The 16,299-nt window shown below is 33.5% G+C and overlaps 1 non-coding gene across 1 annotated transcript; it reads right to left on the bottom strand.

Annotated features, from left to right (window-relative positions):
* Positions 1–1,573: 1,573 nt before the first annotated feature.
* Positions 1,574–1,646, bottom strand: TRNAR-CCG (transfer RNA arginine (anticodon CCG)). The gene has a single exon. It is a non-coding gene; the product is annotated as a tRNA-Arg (tRNA).
* Positions 1,647–16,299: the final 14,653 nt, after the last annotated feature.

The raw sequence follows: 16,299 nt of genomic DNA, 5'->3' as shown, positions 1-16,299 counted from the left end.
GACTTAACGCTACAACTTTTTTGTTGGTAAAACTTGTCAATGTAAATGCTGTGTTGTTCAGCAAAAATTGTATAAAAACAATGTTCAACTGCGTTGCATTCAAGTCTATTTCCATTGAATCATGATTAATGGATGTCTTCCATTTTTGCTTTCGTTTGATGAATATTTAGGTATGATCGTTAACCATAACAACTGTGTGAGTTCAGTTGAAATTCAAGACCAATGCGGTTAAGATCAATCTCCTATTATAATCTAGGGTTTATAATTAGTGATTGCTGAGATTTGATTGTAAGGTTATGAATGAGTAAAAATTGTTGGCAGTTGAGTAGGATTAAAGATTTAAAGTTAATGATTAGGGTTTCTCATTTCGCGACATGGGCGGCAGTTGAACCAATCGGTGGTGGATATAGTTTTTTTTCTTTCTTGCCGAGCGAAAAGTGGGGCATAACGTCGACTTTTAATAAAAGAAATACACTAAATGTCAAACTTTAACTTATAAATGTTAGAATACAAGAAGTCAAGAGTCTCCCTTTAGAGACTTTCACAAGCTGCCAAACCAAGTCCAGCCATCAAGACAACAAAACGGATACATATCTGCACATTTCCATTTACATAAAGGTGGCTCCAAAAGTGTTTATGGAGCCTAACCTTTTTAGGAAATAGCCGTTAGACCATTTGATGTATTTAAACATGTTCATATGCATTGTAAACGAAATGAATCAGTTTGAAACAATAAAACAATCTATTCACAATGTAATCCTTTAAAGTTTAAACTCTTTTTTAGTTCTGTAATATTCATATTCATATTCAATCAAGTATCGTATCAATTAATATTTCCGCATATCAATTGAAAACAATAAATACACAGAAAAAATTGGATTTTCAACACCTTACCCCTTATAAAATTTCGAGCTCTAGCGTGACTACTTGAGGATAACTTGTAACTCCTATAGTGGAAAGAGTGGACTAAGACTTACTGTATGTAGTGATTTACATACAGAAAGGAACCGTATCATATTCTACGAGTAATTGAGTTTAGTCGAGCATAGCATAGTATCAAGTTCAAACTTGACTCGGTTAAAAAGTGCAACGTTTGCAAGTTTGTATTTTTTGTTTTGAACTCAAGTCAACTGATTAGCATATGGTGGGAGCTTAGCTCGATTCAATTAACAACACTAAAAATGAAAAAAGATTCTTAACCATGATGTTATATGGTACTTTAAGGTTTTAATTGACCCGGGGTGTTTCTTTTGAATCCATTCAGGATTCAAACTTTGTCTCCTGCACTGAGATTCGGATTTCCTCTCGAAAGAGTGTGCGTGTGTGAAATATGATCGCGAAGGTGGTTAAATTCTGGGTGATGCTGACAACTTGCCTTCAAAAAAAAGTTTTTACGATCAAAGACGAATATTTTTACTCTACCTGGTCTAACTGAATTATTATTTGAAAATTTTTAATCCTTCTTAATCAACAAATGGATACATTTTGTTTAAGAACGGAATAATTGAAGATACTTGTAAATCTTTTTGAGTCGTAATCTTATATTGTATAAAAAGCATAACAAAAGACAAAACGATCACGGTGGGACTCGAACCCACAATCTCCCGCTCCGGAGGCGAGCGCCTTATCCATTAGGCCACGCGACCATTTTGATACTTTTCATCTAATTTTTGTAAAGATAACTTCATGATTCCACAATGTAGTATCTGATGCTTTATCCTGGAATCTTTTATGTTATAACTGAAATACGGAGTATAAAATTAAAACGCATCATCAGCTTTATAGGAATCATAACTCAAACTTGATTATTCTAAAAACAAACAATCCAAGTATACTTTTTTAGAACATTTCTTCATGATTTGAACAATTGTATTTGAATGAGTCTGTATTTGCATTAGTGGTAAATTGGTAATCTAGCACTTTAATCTCTAATAGGTCGTTTTGAATGGCATGTTAATACATGTATAGGAAAGAATTTGGAACCTACCAAGTTACTTCAAAGTTTATTTTAGTGAAGTTTTTGTTTTGATAACAGTTTGAGCTTAAATTTATAACTCAAGTAAGCTCTTAGTCATATGTTTAATTTTATACTCCATATTTAATAATGTAAAAAAAAGTGGAGCTTATTGAAATGTAAAACTTTTAAAGCTATTCAAACATGCTTTTAGAAATAAGTAATAATAATAATAATAATAATAATAATAATAATAATAATAATAATAATAATAATAATAATAATAATAATAATAATAATAATAATAAAAAATTGTATTATATTTTTACATTTTATATTTGTGTCGTTTTAGGTCAATTTACAATTATAAGCTTACAGCTTCAATTATTTTACTATATACTTACAAAAATAAACTATAACTTTCCGTGCGAGATATAAGCTCCACCACCCTCTTCGGCTCGTTCTGTCAAATACACCCCATATAATATTCTTTAGGTTGTTTTGTGGTCTATATTCTAATCATAAGAGTCAAAAAATCGATCATACTTGCACCAAACTTTGATTCCATTGGGGATATTAAGGTTAGAAAGGCTTAACTGAGTTTATGTTAGTGTATCTAAGATTGTTATTAGACATTTGTCTTATGTTATGTAAACTTAGTTACTAAGAAAACTTAGCTATTAAGTTTTTTTAGCTATTAAGTATTCTTAGTCTTTAAGTATTCTTATCCATTAAGGATACTTAACCATTAAGTATTTTTATCCATTAAGGATTCTTATCCATTAAGAATACTTAGCCATTAAGTATTCTTATCCATTAAGGATTCTTATCCATTAAGTATTCTTATCCATTAAGGATACATAGATATTTTAGTATCCTTAGTTGTTAAGTAATTATCGATATTCGTGATACTTACCTATTAAGTTTTCTTAGAAGTTAAGAAAGTTAGTTTTTTTGTAGCCTATAAATAGGAGTTGTAATCAAGAGTTGTAAAAGATAACAAATCTTCAAATAATGCACTCAATCTTCTAAGTATTTCTATTCTACACTTCCATTATTTATTCTAATCTACTTATCAACAAAGTCTTGCTATTTTAATCTTTAGCAACAAAGTCTTGCTATTTTAATCTTTCAAGTGTAGAATTCTATGCTATTCTTGAACATTTACAGTGGTATCAGAGCTTTCTTCTTAAGGGGCTGTTATATTCACGATAATACAATTTTAGACTAGACATGGCATCTAGTTCAACTGCTCCAGCAATTCCAACATTTAATGGGTTGCACTATCATATTTGGGCAGTAAAGATGAAGACATATTTGAAGTCTCAAGGTTTATGGAAGGTTGTAGAGACTGATGAAGATCCTCCAGCACTCAGAGCAAACCCAACTGTTGTTCAACTAAAAAATTATGAAGAAGAGTTGATGAAGAAAGATAAGGCACTTGCATGTTTACATTCAGGACTTGCTGATCAAATTTTCACCTCAATAATGGACTTGGACACACCAAAAGCTGTGTGGGATAAAATTCAAGATACTTATGAAGGTTCTGATAGAGTAAAAGCTGTCTGATTATTGACTCTCAGACGAGAGTTTGAATTGTTGAAAATGAACGATGATGAACTCGTGAATGATTATTCATTACGAATAATGGATGTTGTTAATCAGATTAGACTTCATGGTGATAAGATTTCAGACCAGAAAGTGGTGGAGAAGATAATGATAAGTGTCCCTCAAAAGTTTGAAGCCAAAATTTCCGCAATAGAAGAATCTTGTGATATTAGCATGCTTACGGTTTCTGAACTAACCAGTAAGCTTCAAGCACAAGAACAGAGGGTCTCTATGAGATCCGAAGAAAAGGTTGAAGGTGCTTTTCAAGCTTCTTTCAAAAATAACAAGGCTGAGAATTCAAGACAAAACACATATAAGAAAGGAAATTATAAAGGAAATAAAAGTTCAAACTCACGAAGCTCCTCTTCAACATCAAAGAAAAAAACTTTCCCTCCATGTAAAGTTTGTCAAAATACAAATCATCAAGAAGTTGATTGTTGGTTCATGTAACACCCTAATATCTATTGTACATAAGTGTAAATATAGTACATAAAGCATGGGAATAATTCTGGTTTTAAACAGAAGTCGGATTTATGATCAGGCCTAAGTGCGCTCAGCGCACACTTAGGGGTGCGCGCGGCGCACTCCTACTGTAGCCGGGTTCTGCCTTTTTAATTAGATATTTTGAAAGGGCATTATGGTAATTTCACTTGGGGACGAGTTAAGATCACAAATCAGTGGGTTGGGAGTCATAACTCCACTTTCAACCACCATTTTCTTTCTACTTTAATTTTAGTGAGAGAAACCCAAATTTGAGTGAGAGAAAGCTCAAGTAAAGGAAGAGGGAGCTAGTTTCGGGTCTTAGCTCGAGTTATAAAGTTGTTCATCTCCTCTCTAGCTACGTTTTAGTTGTGGTGGTAAGTTCTAATTTTGATTTCCTTAATTTAATTTGTGTAAGGATTAGAACTTGGGTTAGTGATGAACATAAAACCTATTGTTGGTGATTTTGGGGGTTTTGGGTAAGATTCAGTCAAGAGGACTCAAGAATGACTAACCTAGGGTTTCAAAGTAATAATTGGTGTTATTGAGTCTAAAATAGTTAGTTATTCACTAGCTCATGTGTGTTGTTAGTAAAATTGGTTCTAGGGTTTATGGTTGACTTGAAATGGGTCAAATGGGTGGGTTTGACCTAGCGGGATAAATTGAGTATGAAAACACCCTAGTTATGTGTTGATGGAAGTCTTAGAACCTTAATCACTAGCTTTTAGTGATTAGTTGGGAGTCTTGACCTTTAATGTGTGAAACTAGTGCAAATGGGTCATAAATACACTAGTGAGGTTAGTTGGTAGGTAATCCAACTTATTATGTGTCACGACCCGGAAAATTTCGACTAATTTCAAACCAAACTCTCAATACGATTTAATATTTTGACACAATATGCAAAGTCTGTAAAGTTAAGTCTCAAAACTTTGGAACAATTTGCATGAATGCATTTGACCTTCGACTATTCCCGACGATTCACGAACAATTATGTGTAAATAGATATGTACATATATGTATAATTTCTATACAAAATTATTCTTATGAATAATGTAATATAAATAATTTATAAGTAATATATGTAGAAATTTATAATATTTATTTCTATGCAAATAATCACAAGTAATATTTAGCTATTGTATTAATATTAATATTATTATTATTTTCATTATTATTATTAATATTAAATATTAATATTAATATTAATATATGTATTATTAATATTATTTTTAATATAAATGTAAGTATAATTAAAAACATTTAAAAAATACAGCACAATTAGCCTTTTATCTTCTGTTCCTGATTGCAATAATTTACTGTTCCTGATTGCCGAGATTTAATGTCAACAAAGTAGGAGTTAAATTACTGTTAACATGTGAATGAGTTTTAGTGTATATGTTTGTCATCTATCTTCTTTATCTTATATAATATGTGACGTTTATGGAATGCGATGGATGTCTTTCTGCTCACTACTCAAATTCTGTTTTCTTATTTTTCTTAACCTATGATCACCTTAACAACATCTTTTAAACCCACAAGGACCACCTTCATCTAAATCACACCCATTTAATCTTCTACCTCACCACCTTATTCTCTTGTTCCTTTTCTTGATCGAACCCACTACTACTTGTTATGTTTATGTTCTTACTCGAGAACCACTTACCTATTAATAATAAAGTTTAATCACCATAAAACCACCACAAGCCACCACAACCGCCACCCTTATTACTTCTACCTCTCTCTCTCTTCCATCTCTCTCTCTCTATACATCACTATATCTTTTCCTTCTATTTTGAAATCGGAAGCAAACCACCATCCACAATTTAAACCGATTTATATGATCTTGTTTCAATACCCAACACCACTTATGCTCACTGTTTCGAACCACCACTATCTGCAACCTGCTACATCTTGCTGTTACTCCTGTTTTCTAATACAAACCGTCGCACACCACCACAAACCCGTCACCTTGGAACTTATGAAACTCATCTTAAATACCGTAAGCCATCACTATCCATCACCACCCAACCTTCTATCTTTCTTGGCTACCTTCAAGGCCGCCGTCTACAGCCACCACCGGCCGACACCCCTGCAGAAACCACCACACCACCATCGTAACACTTTACAGTCACCATCACCAAATCATCACCGTAAACTACTCAATACAATTTCCATTTCCTGTTTCCACTTTACGTTCAAACCAAAACCCACCTACATCGCCACCTGTTAATATTACCGTGATCTTGTTTTTTTCTTTCTTCTGTTTCATCCACACCAACACGACCACCATGAACCACATCACCTTGATTACCTTTCACCACCGCTAGCTACTACACATGTTTCTGTACTATCTTCTGCTCGACAAGAAACCCACATAAAATCATAACGAGCTGCTCAAACTAATTTCTGTTTCATCACCCAATCCGTATCAATTTCCTTGTTTTCTAGTCGTTCCAGTCTCCTGTTATTACTACTACTATCTTCGGTTTTGGGCACGAAGAATACACAAAAGTCACCACGAACTGCACTGCTGCTCTGTGCTTCCTATGCGAACTAAACGAATCTCAAATACTAGTATATACATATTACGAATCTATCATGGTTCCTTTAATATATTATCTAGTGAGCACTTAAGGAAAGTGGGATAATATGACATATATTAGCAAATAATCTTTACAACAAATAAATGGTTTGAATATTAAAAGGGTTAGGTATTACAGATTAGATACACCTAGGGTCATAAGATTCGGTTATCAAATTGCAAATGGGATATATATTAAAATTGTATGGCCAACCATATGTTGGGAAAAGGCACTTTGGTTAATTTTTTTTTAGATGATGATGAGTGGCGTAGACCCCTCAGTTGATTTCGTAAATAATACAGCAAAGTTGTTGATTGAGATGGGGACAGATAAAGGAATTGAGAATCACTAAGGGGCCATGTCGGATTTTAAAGCATTGCAAACAGATAGATCTTTCTTAATAATGCGGGCCAAGGTTATTTCTTTTATGGATCATTTTATTAGTGGGTTTGGGATATAGATTTTTGGGCCGAAATCTAGTTCACATTTTTGTTAGGACGTATTAACGTTGATGAGGTAACGTTTTGATTATGACTAAGATAAAATGAAAACAATAATTAAGATGATACAGATGATGAATGTTCTGTGATGAACGACGATGGTAATGAATTTGTTTTGGTGATCGTATAGATTGAGGATGATGATCGTGATCATAGAACGATAATTATGATATTCGATTATGTTGTTATGATTACGATGATGATGATAGTGGGTATGGGTAGATGATTAAGGTTTAATGTTGATGATTATGATTTAATGTTACATGAGATAAAGATAATGAAATGGAAAAAAATAATGATCATAAGTGATTATGATCATAAACATTGATGATATGGATAATGATAATAGCTTAGATGGTTAAGGGGTGTGTCTGGTGAATGGGAGGTCGCGGGTTCGAGCCCGGATTGGGACAGTTTGTTTTCTTTTTGGAAGCTCTTTTAAGGTAGCTCTATTGTTATTATTATTAGTAAAATCATTATTTTTATAGTTATTATTATTAGTATTCATTATTATTAACATTATTATTATAAATTATCATTTTTAATTATACTATCATTATTATTATTTTTATCATTACTAATATTATTTTAGTATTATTATAATTTTAACAAACAAACGATATATATATATATATATATATATATATATACAAAAATATATTTAATATATATATATAACATAGCAAAAAAATTTATATTTATAATTATTTTAAATATACAAAATGAATATATGAAACATATAGGTTATTAATATAAAAATGATATAACTAATAAATTTATATACATAATTTGTTCGATTACGATTATATGTTTTAATACATATATGAATAATATAGGTTCGTGAATCCGAGGTCAACCATACACTTGTTAAATGTCGTCATATGTATTTTTACTACAAAATACATTAGGTGAGTTTCATTTGCTCCCTTTTATATATATTTTTGGGACTGAGAATACATGCGCTGTTTTTATAAATGTTTTACGAAATAGGCACAAGTACTAAAACTAATTCTACGTGGGTTTAAACCAGAAATATACCCTTAGCTTGGTAACATTAAACTACTTGTCTATGTACGGTAGGCGCGAATCCTAAAGATAGATCTATTGGGCCTGACAAACCCCATCCTGACTATGGGATGCTTTAGTACTTCGAGGTTATTTTAAACACACCTGATCTGGTGTACTTCAGAGGGTAAAACATGAACGTTAAGGCTTGTTACCGGGTGCCTACAACTTAGAGAGTACTTTTATACACTTGCGAGTGTACATATATTTATAAACGGAAATCTTGTGGACTATTAATATATTAAAAAGATTGTTATGATAAACCTATGAACTCACCAACCTTTTGGTTGACACTTTTATGCATGTTTATTCTTAGGTACGAATTAAGTCTTCCGCTGTGCATTTGCTCATTTTAAGGACATTACTTGGAGTCGATCATCGCAATGGGACCAAATGTTGATGACTTCGTCCAGGTGGATAAGGACGGGTCCTCACATTATGTGAATTAATTGAGAATTAATTATGTTAGGTGACTCGCTTTGAAGGTTACAAGTTATTGTTGGAAATCTCGCCAAGTCGACAAGGTGAGTGGAATGATTATACATGTGTGTATGTAATGTATTTACTTGTACGAGATTCGATGTGGGTTTAAGTTCGGGCGATCGATACCACATCGGGTCAATATATGATATGGGTTTAAGTTCGGGCGTTCGATGCCATGTCATGTATGTGTGTGGGCGTGTATAGTGGGTTTAAAGTTTGGGCGTTCGATACCACATTACACGTGACGGGTGGGTTTAAAGTTCAGGCGATCGATACCACTCCGGGGTTAGTGTTATAATTCGTTGTACGCTAACGGTTGTTGGGAACACCGATGGGAAATTCGAAGTACCATTCCTTTGTACTATTGGTTAACCATGGTTATGTGTTTGTAGTATGGCACTTTATATTATTCGAGTTATATATGCTATTGTTTGTGCTAGCTTGTGGTCTTGGAGATTTAGCGTTATACATTGCGTTGGTATGTCATTTAAGTTGCTAGCATGTATGAGGTAATTGTGTATGTGATTGCAAATAAGTAGGTTATATATGTATGTGTATAATTATTGCATTCACTAAGCGTTAGCTTACCCTCTCGTTGTTTACCTTTTTAGGATCCGGCTTGGATAAGGGCAAAGGTATTCGCTTGGATTAGTGGCTCTCGGGGGTTTTAGCTTTTTGAAAGTTCGACCAAGATTTGGGTAGTTTAACCCCAAACACCATGCTCTAGTGACGTTTGGCAATTAAACTTTTTGTGATCGAAACTCGTATTTCATACTTAATGGTATTTTGGGCATATGTGGGCCCCGCAATGTAAAACTCATTTTATCATTGATTCGTGCTTGTTTTACTTATACTAATATGATGTGAAAAGCATTTCGTCTAAAAATGATGGGAAGTGTTAGATCTTTTTACGAAAATGAAACAATTTGGACAGCGGGCTGCCAGGCCCTGTGCGCGCCGCGCACTGGTAGGGGTGCGCGCCGTGCACCCAGCCTGGGCAGGCGTGCTTCGATTTTTTTTATTTTGCAGTTTTGGTCGTTTAACGGGTTGGGTCGTTACAAGTGGTATCATAGCATGGTCTAAGGGATTTAGGTGACTTGAGATAGGCGCCTAGACTTAGACTTTTGTGTTGTTGAATTACATGCGGGACTTGTAGGACTACGGGTCGGTGCGGGTTTTGATTAGTTCTTTGGTGCATAGGTGGACTAACTATGCTTAGGTTATGACATACTAATCATGTGTTATTGTTTTGAACATCGAGCAAGATGGTTGTGATACGTTTGAGCATGGAAAAGGCATGTGAGCTTAATAGTGAGTCGCGACCATTATTACAGTTGCAAGTCAAGTCAAGCAAGGATGTGCGACAAATATCGAGCTAGATGTGGTGTGTGTGCGGTCATATGCATAGGTATATATATGTGTATTAAATTGTTGGTGATGTCTAATCCATTTTTAATCTTTAGAATGAAGACGAGAAACGGAACGGATACGAATGGCAATGGTGGTCCTTCTCATGTGGAGGAAGATGAGATGACTACTAAGATTGAGACCGCTTTAGAAAACTATGTTTTGATTTTCTCGCGAAGGGTTAAACAAATATTCGAAAAGTCGGTTTCGGAACAAATTGTCGATATGATTCAAGAACGAATGACCAATGCCGTCAAATAAGAAGTTGAAAGGAGGTTTCCTAGACCTCAAAATAGGGGCGAGTTGGAGTTTAGCTATAAGAACTTCTTGGCGACTAAGCCTCCTCACTTTCACGGGGATCCCGACCCCATGAAAAGTGCGGCTTGGATCTCCGATGTTGAAGGTTGTTTTCGCACGACCTAGTGCCCACCCGAGAAAAGACTAGGCTTGCTACTAGTTTGTTGAGGGGCCATGCTAAAGATTGGCTCGATGGTAAAATTGATATGGTGGGTGATGCGGCCTTTGTGGGGCCATGAAGTACTCGTAAGTTACGGCACCTTCATGAACAACCACAAAATCTTTTGTTCTAAATAAAACCCATGAAGACAATCACCACAGCTCAACCATCACCCTCTATGACCGCTATCGATCACCCAATAAAAATTCCACTAAATTCGCCACTGCTGTAAACCGCCTGTTTTGATTCTATTAAAAGACCACAATATCAATCCTGCTACAACCTCCGTTTTACTGTTTATGGTTTAACACGCGATGAATCATGAAAGATTATTTTGCTATAATGGTCGTAAAAGGCTGCTGCAAATTATTGGTTCTTTTAATTTAATTATATAAATCGAAGCCCCACCTGTTTATTAATGTTCCCCGTTAATCTACTGATTTCAAGAATCAGGTATAAGACATTAAAAACGATTAGGGGTTTCAATTTGATTATATGTTGGGCCGTATTCCATTTATTTTGATATGGGGCTTATGGATCAAACTAAGCATAGACTTGGACTGATTTTGTTTTGGGCCGTGTTTGATACGTTGTTGGACCAAAATCTTACAGCAAGTAATCAATATTGTTATACATCTTATTATTCGCTGGTAAGCTGTCTGTTAGATCATGATAATGATGATGATGAATGACATGTTTATGATGATGGGAAGATAGACGATTAAGATATAATGATGACGATTACGATTGATATAGATGATAATATGGGTATGATTTCATGATATAGATGATAAACGGTTATTGCAGTTTAAATAATTAAGTGTGCGAATTACTACAAAAGGTTACAAGGTGGTTCATTGGTTTAAGGTGTTGGTTGGTTTAGCCGAGAGGCCTTGAGTTCAAACCCGGACTTGGGCATTTTTTTTAGGATTACTCCATTGAGGTAGTTATTTATTTATTTACTTATCATTATTATTCTTATCATTATTATCATTATTATTAAAATTAATATTTTTAGGACCATTATTATTATTTTATCATTATTATTATTAGTATTAACATTATTATAAATATCTTTATCATTTTTAGTATTATTACTATCATTATTATTACTTTTACCATTATTATTATTACAACTATATTATTTTTATTATTAATATTACTATTAATATTATTATTATAAAAGTTAGTTATATTTAATAAAACTATATTTTTTTAAGTATATAAAGTAAATATATTTAAGTTAATAATAAAACACATGAATTACTAAAACTAACAGTTACATTAATAATAATATATAAAGTTATTCAACTTCAATTATATGCGTTAATATATATAAATAATATAGGTTCGTGAATCCGAGGTCAACCCTACTCCTGTTAAATGATGTCATATGTATTTTTACTACAAAATACAGTATGGTGAGTTTCATTTGCTCCCTTTTACTCTTTACATTTTTGGGACTGAGAATACATGCGTTGTTTTTACAATTGCTTTATTAAATGCTTTTGAAATATATTTTGAACTGCGAATACATGAAATGCTTTTTATAAATGTTTGACGAGATAGACACAAGCAAAACATTCCTCGAATGAATTATTATGCAGACAGAATTTCTGCGGATTATTATTGAATTATGTGGACATGATAATTACCACCATTGAATTATGTGGACATGATAATTGCCACCATTGAATTATGTGGACATGATAATTGCCACCAGTTGATGTGAATATTATATATCGAGAGAATGATTTTATACACAGGTTATGAGTATGTTATTTTTGTGCACAAGATATGTGTACGGTTACTATGATTTATGAAAATGGTTTCGTACACGAGAAATATGTACTGTATTTAAAAGATATAGCATGTACATTACAGGTGGGTATAGGATTCGGGCCCATTTGTACCATGCAGCATTTAAATCTCGTGGTCTATTAAAATGATGAATTTTGTTGTTTTATGATAAACCTATGAACTCACCAACCTTTTGGTTGACACTTGAAAGCATGTTTATTCTCAGGCATGAAAGAAATCTTCCGCTGTGCATTTGCTCATTTTAGAGATATTACTTGGAGTCGTTCATGGCATATAGAGGTCAGAACCTCGCAATGGGACCAACTGTTGAAGACTTCGTCCAGATGGATTAGGACGGGGCATTTCAGTTGGTATCAGAGCGGTGGTCTTAGCGAACCAGGTCTGCATTAGTGTGTCTAACTGATAAGTCGATAGGATGCATTAGTGAGTCTGGACTTCGACCGTGTCTGCATGTCAAAAGTTTTGCTTATCATTTTGTGTCAAAAATTATTTGCTTATCATCCTTAAAGTCTAGACATGTCTTACTGCCTCTATTGCATAGACAGTGTATAGACAAAATTCATATCTTAGCGTATCTGCTACTGTTACCTTTGCCTCACAGCTTCCGTAGATTCCTCCGTAACTTATGGAATTTTAGTATTATATATGCATATGTAAATTATGTATTGCAGGATACTAATCTACATCCTATAATCTATTTCTTATCGAAAATCCTTCATCTGATCGTACGAGATGAATCCCTCAACCAGTTCGAGTCCCTCAGATTTCGATAGCTATTCCGATAGTTATTCCAACAGCTATTCCGACATGGATATTCACCTAAGCTCCGAAAGCGGTGTCACCAGAATGAATCAATCAATCAGCCATCCCCAATTCATCTGATGGGTTCATAGTCGACTTAATTAATGGAGACGCGAAGAAGGCGATCCCTTCCACCAATCGAATTCGCCTCTTGACAATGAACCTGAAGCGTTTACCGGTGAACCTATTCGAGACACTATTTTCTCTCTCATTTCCAGAGTATCTTGTCACAATCATATACTATCTCAGATTCTAAACCTCATTCATCCGCTCGTCCGAACTGACAATCATCCCGTTGTAATAAAAGAAGTCAACGAGCTTCACGCCCGAGTTGTAGCCTTGGAAAATATAGTGCAAAACTTACCAGCTTCAACAACATCACCGGCACCAACAGTACCACCAACAACCCAAGTTTCAACATCACATGCCTCAACATCTCATTCTGTACCTCGAGTATAATCATCGTTCTACGAATCGTTCTACGTCAATTATCTTCGTTCGACATAGCGATTATGTAATCTCTAATGTTTTAGAGATTATGTATTCTAGTTCTAACAGTAAATCAAATGAGTTTAATATTATATTGACTCATTAAATCCATGATTACATCTGAAGAAAATATATATGTATATATGTTTTCATAAAGATTGTAATAAAAAAAAATTTCTTTTGTACAAACTGTTAATGGTGAAAATATTTTAACGGGTAGGTAATACCCGAGAAATATTTAGACTTCACATTAATAAGTTACACTGTACATTATTCGAAGCTGATTCAACATTCATTTACTATCCTACTTACATCTACAGAGATACGAATCCGTTCACCGCAGAATAACCATTTTCATTCAATTTTATATTTGGATTTTGACCTAGCAGAATCCAACAAGTGGCTTAATGAAGAAAACATTGGAAAATTAAAATGAATTAAAATATTGATTATAACATATGAAACTAAATATTTCTTCAAGTTTGCCACTTCATCTTAAACCTCATTTGTATCTTGACGATTCCAATCTGCATTCAAACCTTTTATAATTCTTGAAAACACTTCAATCGATAGGATGAACCAACCGCACTTCATCTACGGAAGAAAAGATTGATGCATATTGTTATGCACCTGAAAAAAAAAACTCTTAGAACCCGAGTAAACGCTTAGCACGTATCTGTGCTAGCTCCTTTGGCGTTGTTATTACCGAAAATAACTTTGCAATTCTTTTTCAAATTAGCCAATTTTATCACAGCTCCAGCACGTTAACTTTGACTTTTCGTTCGAAACAACCTTATTATAACCTTGATATATACGCGTGCTCTTTTATTGTTATCGGAGAACCTTTTATATTCCACCATATTACTATCAGCGTTTAATCATCTAAAAATACAATACTCTTGAAACCACCTCGGATTGATAACCGATGATTCAGATATGGTAGCATTAAATGCAGAGGAAACATAAAAATTGTAGATGGTCTAAACGGCCAAAAGTTTGATGATAAAGAAGGGAGTGTTAGAAACGCTCGATAGAAAATTTGGTACTGAAAAACAGATTAAGCAAACCATGAAGGAGACCAAGACCAAATACAAGGACCATACCATATATTCAAAGAAACCAGGTAATTCTGTATCCAATGAAACCTTCAACGAATATCTTGCTCCGTACTCATGTTAAAATCCTGCGGAAAATTTTTCTTCATCAATCATCGAACTTAGAAATTCCAAAATATCATCATAAATATCTTCGATATTTCTGAAGATATTTTCATAAATATTCTCGTCCGAAATTATTTATCTCTTCGTGCTATCTATATTACATCATAAAGGAAACTACTTTAGTTTCTAAATTTCTTTAAAATTTGAGTTTGAATTATGAATGATTTTGAAGTAGTGTTGGAAATTGATGCATGAGTTAGTATAATATAATGACACTTGATCAACGTTATTATATTACAGTAAGTCATGCTGAGTTTCTAAATGAAACATGATGATTCACAGACCATAACGTCATCATGTGCCATGTTACATAACTCTTTCATTATACTTAACTTCTGAACATATCAAGAAAATATATTCTTGATAGTTCTATTCTTAGTGATCCTGGTAAATTGACAAATCAAATCATGCTATTACGTTTATTCTTGTTTAGAACATTAAGTTCATTCGAAACTCCATACTTACGAATTCTGGACCGTTACTCGCTTTAATAGAGGTCGAGAAGATAATAAAAAAAGCAAAGAGCTCCAAAATAAAAGAGAAAATATAAAGCCTAATAACAATACGGAAATTACAAACCGTGTATATCAATGTTTATCGCAACATAAAGACACGTGAGAATTAAAAATACTATAACCCCAAGGGCGAAGTAGAAGAAAATAGATTCCTCCGGTGGAAGTTAGAAAAGGAGAATGATTGTTGCGATAGTAAGGATAAGGACAAGGATTAGAACTGGATTAAGCATTTTCACAATCTTTTGAATTTAGGAATTGAGTATAGGAGTGATAAAAGTAATGGAACGGAAGAGTTTAAATTATAAAGGAAAAATCAGACGTAACAATCGGGACAGATGATCGCATTTAATTAAAGAGATCCTAATTCCCTTAAATCCCGAAGAATCAGATCTTTTAGATTTCAAAGATTTTCTTTAAATCCCTTGAATTTCGGAATTCAAACAAGACAACGTCAAAAGTTAAGATGAAACTTTATTTATTCAATTCACTCTTTTATGATAGCTTCACTCGTACTCTTCACAAAATCAAATTGTTTTATCTATATTGCTCACTGATGATAAAACTCTAATTATCAACTCATATTCGTCATGAAAACATTTTAATTGTTAGCCATGACCACCTCACTCAAATTTCGGGACGAAATTTCTTTAACGGGTAGGTACTGTGACGACCCGGAGATTTCTGACCATATTTAAACTTAATCTTTATATGATTCCGACACGATAAGCAAGGTTTGTAAAGTTGAGTCTTAAGAATTTTTGAACTGTTTACATAGAGTCATTTAACCTTCGACTACTCTCGGCGATTCACGAACAATTAATTGTAAATAGATATGTGTGTATGTGTATATAAATAATAATATAATTTGATGTATTATATGTTGTTGTTATAAAAAAATTAATAAATTAAAAATAGGA

This window comes from Rutidosis leptorrhynchoides, chromosome 9, assembly GCF_046630445.1.
Source record: "Rutidosis leptorrhynchoides isolate AG116_Rl617_1_P2 chromosome 9, CSIRO_AGI_Rlap_v1, whole genome shotgun sequence".
NCBI lineage: Eukaryota > Viridiplantae > Streptophyta > Magnoliopsida > Asterales > Asteraceae > Rutidosis > Rutidosis leptorrhynchoides.
Note: the sequence above shows the minus strand (reverse complement) of the source record. Positions and strands in the feature narration are given on the sequence as shown.